Raw genomic sequence first — 9,856 nt, forward strand, 5'->3', positions numbered from 1 at the left:
CTAGGGATTGGTCTAGAAGAGGAATGAAAACCAGCGATTCATGGTTCAAACATTTGTCGAAGTCATAGTAACAGACTATATATATATATATATATATATATATATATATATATATATATATATATATATATATATATATATATCTGATGTCATATCGGTTCTTTGTTGGACCAATGTCTTCTAACTTGTTCACTAGACAAAAGGATAAAAGTTTTGATGCTTTCACTTTGTAAGATGATATATATGCTACCTGTTCTTGCAATTACAGCAAAATGTATTTCACTTTGTGATTCTACTTGGTGCAAAAGTAGAAGACTATGTTATATGTAACATTAGTAGGAAATTTGTTGGTAACTCAAGGTAAAGGTAGGTTTGGCATACAAGGCCAAGCCAGGTTGTGAATTCTTAGATGATATGTGATAAGCCTCAAGAACTTCTAGTTTACAGCAGGAGGGGTAGAAAGTTCAATAAATAATAAAGCAGCTTTGGAGTGTGCTGAACTGTCTGTTTTCCCCTTTTTTGCTTTATCCATCTGTTTCCGTTATTCCTTCAGGTGGTTATGACCTTAGCACTAATTTTGTTGTATTGCTGTAATCGTGGGGAATATTTCCAGCCGGGTTGTGGTCCCAGTGGTCCCTATTTTGAGGTTTATTCCCTTAGGACTAGGAGAGTATTTAAACATTCAGTAAAAAATTACCGTCGCCTTTAATCACCCCATCTGTTCATCTTTACAGTTCCATTCTTGCAATCGATTTTGGACTTCATGAAACGACTTTGGACTTCAGGGGTCATAAGAGAAGCAAGCAGGACAAGGGTCGTAATGGAGCTCCCAACAAAGAAAGACAAAGGTAAAACTTCCTCATTTGAGTTTATACTTCTCAATTTGATTTTTGAAAAAGTTGCTAAATGAATTTGTATTTCTTATGAAAAGTTGCATATGTCATTTGATTACACTAATGCACCATCTTTTTTGCTCTTGTTTTTTCTAGGCATGATGGTTGTGACATGTTGATGATTCCCATAACAACAATTGTGTCTGGATTGAAGTTATCCTTTATACTTTTTCGTGAGGTTCCTGTGCCCTTTCAAAAGGTTATACCTTTGTCCTTCCATTGTTTTCATTTATTCTTTGAAAAATCAAATCAAAGGAAGTTTATTGGTTCATGAATTGAGAATTGACAAATGCTTTAAGCGGTCATTGGTGATATTTCAACCGTATAGATCTTAGGTTTGACACACCTCTATGATGTTTTGCATATATGCCATAATGCCATATTATATATTGATGATTGTTGGAATTCAATGGTTTCACTACAACAAACTTCCACATTCTAATTATGTTTGTTTTTTATCATTGATAATGACATCACAGGTTTCACAGTTGCTTGCTATGTTGTATACGCTTTCACCTTCAAACAAGGCATTGTCCATGTTGTCATCTTTTAGCAGTGTTATATCAGAAAGCCAGTGGGCATCATTTTTCCATCAAGCATCACTTGGAACTCATCTAAATCAACAATTGGTTTCGCGTATTGGAAAACACAAAGACCAAAACACCACTACTGATGTTCATGTAAGTATTGTATTAGTCATTAATCATGTTTGTGTGTTTTTTTTGTTTCTGCGTATTTTGTGCATCAGGTAAAGTTGATGGAAGAAAGGAATATGAAGCCACTTGATTTAAATCTTACAGCATTATCAGCAAGATGCAGTAAAGACTTCGAGTTGAATTTGGCTAAGTCATTATTAAGTGACATGGGCCAATGTACAACTGCTTATCCATATAATCAGTTGTTTGGAGCATTAGTCTTAAAGAATTATGAAAGGCAAGATACAACTTTACTTAGTTTGAATTTGATGTACATAGTAGATTAGATGCAAATTTATATATTGTAAGAAATAGAATTGTATGACATTAAATTTATGCAATGGATTCTATTTTTTGTATATGATATTTTATTTTCTATTATGAAACATTAAATACAAATTTAATTTGAAAATAAGTAAATCTAAAAATAATATTTTTTTAAACATTTAAAATTATGATACGCAAAAATGTGTGTCATCTTCATTTATGACATGGCCTTTCTTGACAGGGGCTTTCTTGATACGCATTGCGTGTCATTAACACGCGCGTCGTAAGGTTACGACACGCGAATGCGTGTCGTCTTCCTTTATGACAGGGCCTTCCTTGATACGCAACGCGTGTTGTAAACGCGCGTCATAATTGCGCGTCGTAAATACGCGTCGTAAATACGTGTCGTCTCTCTTTATGACAGGGCCTTCCTTGACGACATTTGCGCGTCGTCTGAGCCTTCTACGACGCGCAATGAGTGTCGTAAAAGGCTGTTTTTCTAGTAGTGGTGGATCAAGGAAGACCTTGTGGATCCTGATTCTTTACTTCATTTCTAGCTTATTTAAGGTAAAAAGCTATAAAGTTTTTCATTAATGGCTTAGATCTATTATATATGAGTTTTGGTTCCCTTTTGGCCCCAAGAATGAGATCTAGTGGTTTGATACCACTCCAGGAGCTATGAGTTTCCACTCTTGGTGTTTCTAAGGTTCTAGATTCATAAAGTTGTCTCCTTTAGGTTTTCAAATCCCCCATGCATGAGATTCTGTCCATTTGATGAAAGTATAATGCTATATCATGAAGTTGGGTTCTTTTGGGGCATGCATAGTCACCAAGTCAGTGCCTTTATGGCTCTAGACGTTTGTTAAGAAGTAGATCCGTGGTTTGGGCTTTTGGTCTTAAGCATTGAGTGCTTAAGGAAGGATTTGGCTTTTTGGGTGAGTTCGTTAGGCGTACAAATCTGTACACACAACATACAAGCCATTTAGCATGTACGCTTAACCTACAACTGAGTAGCCCCCGCATATTCAGTAGGATTGGATTTCGATATTGGGCTTTGGTTTGGGCCATCTTTTGGGCTTTGTTGTCTTTGGCTCTGTTGGGCCATCAAGTTTTAGGCTGATAATTATTTGTGAAGGCCCATAATGGGATTTGGGCCCAATTTGGAAGGTTGGGCCATGAATTGGGCCTTGGATGGCTAATTTAGTATACGGGCCTTCTGGATTATTAGGTTTGGGCTTAAGTCCTCGTCTAAACTAGGTAAGGGGTAAATTAGTCATTTACCCTAGTAATGGTCTGATGGTTTGGATGGGAATCCAATTATTAATTGAATGTTATTTGATATTGATAGTTCGGGGATCTGTCAGCCAGTAGCCAGGCATTATATGTGTGATTCGGCAGTATGAGGTGAGTTTCCTCACTGGGTTTAGTGGGTCAAAGGCACCAATGTCGGCCAATGGTTTATATTTTAGGATGCTAGATGTTTTCGTGACTCTCGCATGTGTAACACCGTAAATTTTCTAACAAAATTTTCACTTAATATCACCTAATTCTCGTAACACATTTCACAAAAATCTCATTTATTTAATTTACAAATTGCAACTCCATAATTGTGTAACAACGTAAATTTTCAAAACAATTATTCATTTTAAACACATAATTCTTTCATAAAGAAATCCCAAGATGTCAATACATAAAATCCGTCAGTATGTACGACTCATGTCGGCGCCTTCCCGCGATCCTCGCTGCTACCTGAAACACATATCATATAACACGGTAAGCATAAATGCTTAGTGAATGCCCAAAATATCACATACAACACATACGCCACTCGAGGCTACAGTACGACCCTCCGGTCGATGTGTCTCAGCGGGACCCTCCAGTCTCGTAGCTCGTTGGACCCTCTAGTCCGGTCATAGCTCGTTAGACCCTTCGGTCCGGTCTGTATCGTTGGACCCTTCGGTCCGATCTATAACGTTGGACCCTCCGGTCCGGTCTATACAATACATAGCGTACATATATCACAATGCACATAATCTCATACATACACATACCACACAAGACCCTTCGGTCTACACATAGATACCACTCTAGGTAATGTATAGTGAGAAGACTCACCTCGGGTAACTCGGATAATCTCGCTTTCGGAATACTGATCTAGCCTCCGCCTAACCACATAAAAAAATCCTAAGATAAACAACGGCTCTCAAAGGCTAGATTAAACACTTCCTATAATCCCACAGAAGGGTAAAAGACCATTTTACCCCTCCCTGACGTAAAAGTCCATATGTTGACCAAAACCCTAAAAGTCAACGAAAGTCAATAGCAAGCAGTACGCGGGGCGTACCAACTCGTGTACGTGGGGCGTACTCTGGCTAACCAGAATCGGGGATCTCGACCCCCTATGCGGTGCATATTGGGATTACGCCCAGCGTAAGTCCCAGTTTCGTATTTCCTTCATTTTTAGTCTGAATCCATTAAGACCTAAGCTCATATTCCAGATCTAAGCTCTCTAATGCCACTTAAGCCATAATGTTGAAACCTTTAAGTGTCACACCCCCGAACCAGACGGCGGAAACGTCCGGGGGCTGTCGTGACTCAATTGAATACCATAACATTGAATATATATGAAACATAACAACATTCGTCACCATTCATCAACATAGTACAGCCAGTAGTGTTTACATGTCATACATTGTTTAAACATTACATTTCCAAAAATTAATTTGTTCAATTCATACAAAAATAAACTGCAACCGTCACTGAATATGATTTCCCTTGATTCACTGGTTCCCTGAGAATACAAGTATTTTGAAAAACGTCAACATATGAAATGTTGGTGAGTTCATAAGTAGTGTTTGAAATCGAATGTTTATATTGCTTGAAAAACCACCAGAAAATCCGATATTTTCTGAAAAGAAAAGCTTTCGAAAACGTTTGTGAAGATCCGTAGGTATGCTTGTTTGTTTCTATACTTTAAAAAAATGTTCATTGAAGATGTATGCGTTTCAAATCTGTATGTAATAAAAACCCTAGGGAAACCCGATGTTCCCCTAGCTCTTTTGGAATCCATTAAGTTGCGTTGAAAACATTACGAAAATAGCAGTGTCAGTCCCAGGCGACGTTGGAAGGTTCTCGAGCATTGATTATTTACTACAAACCCGCATTACACAAACGCCCAGTTTATAGTTATACTAACGAACCCGAAGGCGTCGTCCGTACTAATCACGTTATCCAATCGCCCGGACTAAGTGTAGTCCCACATCCGAAGAGAAAGAGGTCACGAAGACCCCGGTGACTCCATTAACCGGTTGGGGAAAATATGCGTGCGAGGGGTCCCCGACCCGCCTCGTAAAATATGCAGACTCTTCTAGCAATACCATGGACCCTTGGGGACCAGTGGTACAAGCCATTGAAAGTCACTCTACGTTGTGCCAAGTCGGTAAAACTCAACACTCCGTAGAAAATATGAGTCTTCGGGCCTTAAGATCAGGTCATTGGGCTAGCTAGGCCCAACAAGCAAGATTTTACACTTTGGGGCCCGAAGATGGTGCGTAGACGTCTGTGCACACTCGTATGTATATGTGTTACCAATCGTTATTTGTATGTATCGAAGAGTTAGTAGTTGTAGATTTCCATTGGCTCGAGACCGAGCCAATTCGTTTAACAACGACTTTTGGTATTGTAATGAGTTGTATTTCGTCGATAGTTGCGGTGTCATTATTTGATCAAATTGTACATAATGATTCAGCCTTGAAATATTTCTGTTTTCAGCCCCTCATTATTTGTAAAATTTACATTTTCAACCCTTTTTATGTGATATTTCCCGGTTTGGTCCTTAAACTATTTTTCTTGACATTTTGACACCAAAAAGTATTGAAATTAATATTTTCCAGCATATTTTTCGTAGAAAACAGTTTAAGTCCCTGAAAATGCAGTTTTTCTCGGTTTTAGCCCATCTTTTCGCAATTTTGACAATTTTGGCCCAAATTGGAAAATTTTTGCAACTTTGGTCCTTTTTAAATTTAAAAAGCATTTTAAACCTTTGGGAAGGATTTGGAACACTTATAGTCCACTGTTTTACAGAAAGTTACAGTTTTGGCCCTCCAAAACAGAAAAATTCGCATAATGGGCCTTATTGGGCCGAAATTTTCATTTTTAGCCCATTAAGCTTGGAATTTATGTTTTTAATCCCCTAAATGAGTATATTTCCAGAAATTTATTTATAGAAACTGTTTTGGCACACTTCATCCATCAGAATCTGTGAAATGTCAATTTGGGCCCTTATTTTTGCATTTTTCACATTTTAGGCCCAAAATTTGTGTTTTTAACCCAAAGAAAATTATTACTAAACCACTTAGCCATTTTTCTTGAAGCACTTTGTGTTTAGAAATATATTTGAAGCTAAAATCATTTAACACAAGATATATCTCGGTTTTGATGGGTTTTAAGGCTAGATCCAACATAAAAACACATAAAAGCATACATATAAGCATGGAAATCATACAAGGCATACAAATACATATAGATCTACACTTTCACTTGTATTCCCCCCCCACAAAACTCATAAAAACAGAAAATAGGGGTATGAATCTCACCTTGGGGTGTTGATTCGGTTTTTGAAGAAAGATTGGAAGAAATGAAGTGATTTTTGGCCTTTGCACTCCTTGATGAACTTTTCGAGATTATGGGGGTTTCTAGAGTGCAAGATCATGATTTTTGCATGGATTAGGAAGAGATGTTTGATAAATAAGGAATATAAATCATAGATCCAAGTAAAACTTTACCTTAGATGTTGATTTTTGTGGAAGAACCTTCTTGAATGCTTCCTAATTTTCGAGATTTTGGATGGAAGGGGAGAGATGTTCTTGAGTGATCTAGAGAGTGTTTGAGAGATTTTTGGTGGGTGTATGTGTGTATGGCCGAGAGTGAGAGAGGAGAGAAGGGAGAAGTGATTTTGAAGTGATGTGCATGGAGGAATGGGAAATATTGCATGGATATCCTTTGGATAATAATGAGGTGGCATGCATTAAGTCAACTCTCCCTTATCTTCTTGGGTTTGGGCCTTTGGGCCGAGAATGGTGGGAGAAAAAAAAGGTTTTTGGGCTTTTTGCTCCTAAGCCCAATATTAGTGTTAATTAGGGTGTGTTTTAAGTCTAAAGGAGTGTAGTAGGATTTTTATGTTCTTCTTGAACTAGTTTTAGGTTATTCATGTATCAAGGCTCTTAATCCATTCCATTCATGACCTAAAACGTTGGAATAAGTAAATATGGGTCCACTTAGAGTCCAATTAGGGTTCTAAGCCCATGATAGTCTAGTTGGAAGCTTATTGGTCCATTTGGATCCAATAAGGAAGTTCTAGTCCAAAATAGACTTAATAAGAACTTCTAGGGTCTCCAATTGTTTGATGACTATTTGTAGTTCTAGCATGTTGTATTTGATTGAAGTTTTTGATTCACATTAACTTGAATGTATAGATTACATAGCTTAAAATTTACAGTTGTGACATCATCCCCCCGTTAGAGGGAATTTCGTCCCGAAATTCTGTTTGAAAGCTAGATTTGAGAATTATTAGAATAGGTGCGGGTACTTCTGCTTCATTTGATCCTCGCGTTCCCACGTGAATTCTGGCCCACGCTTTGCGTTCCACTGTACCTTCACGATCGGGATGCGACTCTGCTTAGTACGCTTCACCTCCCTGTCCATGATTTCGATTGGCTCTTCGACGAACAGGAGATTCTCATTGATTTCGATTTCGTCAAGAGGAATGACAAGGGTTTCATCTGATAGGCACTTTTTCAGATTAGAAACATGAAACACGGGGTGTACACCGTTTAGCTCCGTGGGTAGTTGTAGTCTGTAGGCTACCGGACCTATTCGGGCGACGATTTCGAAAGGTCCAATGTACCGTGGGTTTAGCTTTCCTCGTTTTCCGAAACGTATAACTCCCTTCCAGGGTGAGACCTTCAACAATACTCGATCACCGACCTGGAACTCTAAGGGCTTTCGCCGTTTATCAACGTAGCTCTTTTGTCGGTCACGCGATGCCTGTAATCGAGCTTTGATCTGGACAATCTTTTCTGTGGTCTCGCGAATGATTTCCGGTCCTGTCATTGCCCTATCCGACGTATGTGTTCTTGCTAGCTGGGTGTCACCTACTTCAGCCCAACATAACGGTGATCTACATTTACGCCCGTACAGTGCTTCGAAAGGGGCCACCTTAATGCTCGAATGATAACTATTGTTATATGAAAACTCGATCAACGGTAGGTGGGTATCCCAAGACTTTCCGAAGTCTATCACACATGCACGAAGCATGTCTTCAAGCGTCTGAATGGTTCGTTCGCTTTGACCGTCCGTTTGTGGGTGATACGCGGTGCTCATATCAAGATGAGTTCCCATTGCCTTGTGGAGCGACTGCCAAAAGCGTGACGTGAACCTACTGTCCCTATCCGAGATGATGGATTTTGGCACTCCATGAAGTCTTACAATCTCTCGTAGGTACAAACGCGTCAGCCTCTCCATCTTGTAGGACTCTTTGATCGGCAGGAAATGGGCAGATTTCGTCAGTCGGTCGATTATTACCCATATGGTGTCCAATCCGTCCGACGTCTTGGGCAGCTTGGTCACGAAGTCCATAGAAATCCCCTCCCATTTCCACTCGGGAATTGCCGGTTGCTGTAACAATCCGGAAGGCTTCTGGTATTCCACTTTTACTTTGGCACACGTAAGGCACTTACTAACATAAGTTGCGATTTCCGCCTTCATGTTAGGCCACCAATAGTGCTGCTTAATGTCCAAATACATCTTGTCCGAACCAGGATGAATGGAGTATCGTGTCTTGTGGGCTTCCTTCATAACGATCTCCCTGAATCCTCCGATTTTTGGAATCCAAATACGGTTCATGAAGTAGTATACCCCATTCTCTTTGACTTCCAGGTTCTTCTCCATTCCGCGCAATGCTTCGCTAGTTCTATTTTCCGCTTTCATAGCCTCTGCCTGGACTGATGCAATTTGAGTGGTCAGATGAGACTGAATGGTTATCGAGTGCGTTTTCGTACGGCGATTTGTGTATTCCTTCCGACTTAATGCGTCAGCTACCACGTTGGCCTTGCCTGGATGGTACTTGATCTCGCATTCGTAGTCGTTTAACAACTCCACCCATCTTCGTTGTCTCATGTTCAGCTCCTTCTGATTCAAGATGTGCTGGAGGCTCTTGTGGTCCGTAAAGATGGTGCACTTTGTACCGTACAGGTAGTGCCTCCAAATTTTTAGAGCGAAGACCACAGCTCCCAGTTCTAGGTCATGGGTCGTGTAATTTACTTCGTGCGTCTTTAGTTGACGGGACGCATATGCTATCACTCTTCCACGTTGCATGAGAACGCAACCTAAGCCTTGATTTGACGCGTCACAGTAAACTACAAAATCTTCCGTTCCTTCGGGTAGAGATAATACAGGAGCGCTACAAAGAGCTTGCTTCAAGGTTCGAAACGCAATCTCTTGTCGGTCTGTCCACTTGAATGGCACACTCTTTTGCGTAAGCAAGGTAAGTGGCTTGGCGATTTTAGAGAAGTTTTGGATGAATCTCCTATAGTAGCCTGCTAGGCCCAAGAACTGACGAATTTCCGTGGGCGTAGTCGGAGTTGCCCATCCTTCCACAGCTTTGACCTTAGAAGGATCCACATGAATTCCTTCTTGGCTAACTACGTGGCCTAAGAAATTCACACTCCGAAGCCAGAACTCGCACTTGGAGAGTTTGGCGTAAAGCTTTTCCGTGCGCAGAGTCTCTAAAATTTGTCGGAGATGACGGCCATGCTCCTCTTTGTTTCGAGAATAGACGAGGATGTCATCGATAAACACAATGACGAAGTTGTCCAGGAACGGTCGACAGATTCGATTCATTAGGTCCATAAATGCGGCAGGTGCATTTGTTAGACCGAAGGGCATTACAACGAATTCATAATGTCCATAGCGGGTTCGGAAAGCGGTTTTAGGAACATCTTC

Source organism: Lactuca sativa, chromosome 1 (assembly GCF_002870075.4).
Source record: "Lactuca sativa cultivar Salinas chromosome 1, Lsat_Salinas_v11, whole genome shotgun sequence".
Lineage (NCBI taxonomy): Eukaryota > Viridiplantae > Streptophyta > Magnoliopsida > Asterales > Asteraceae > Lactuca > Lactuca sativa.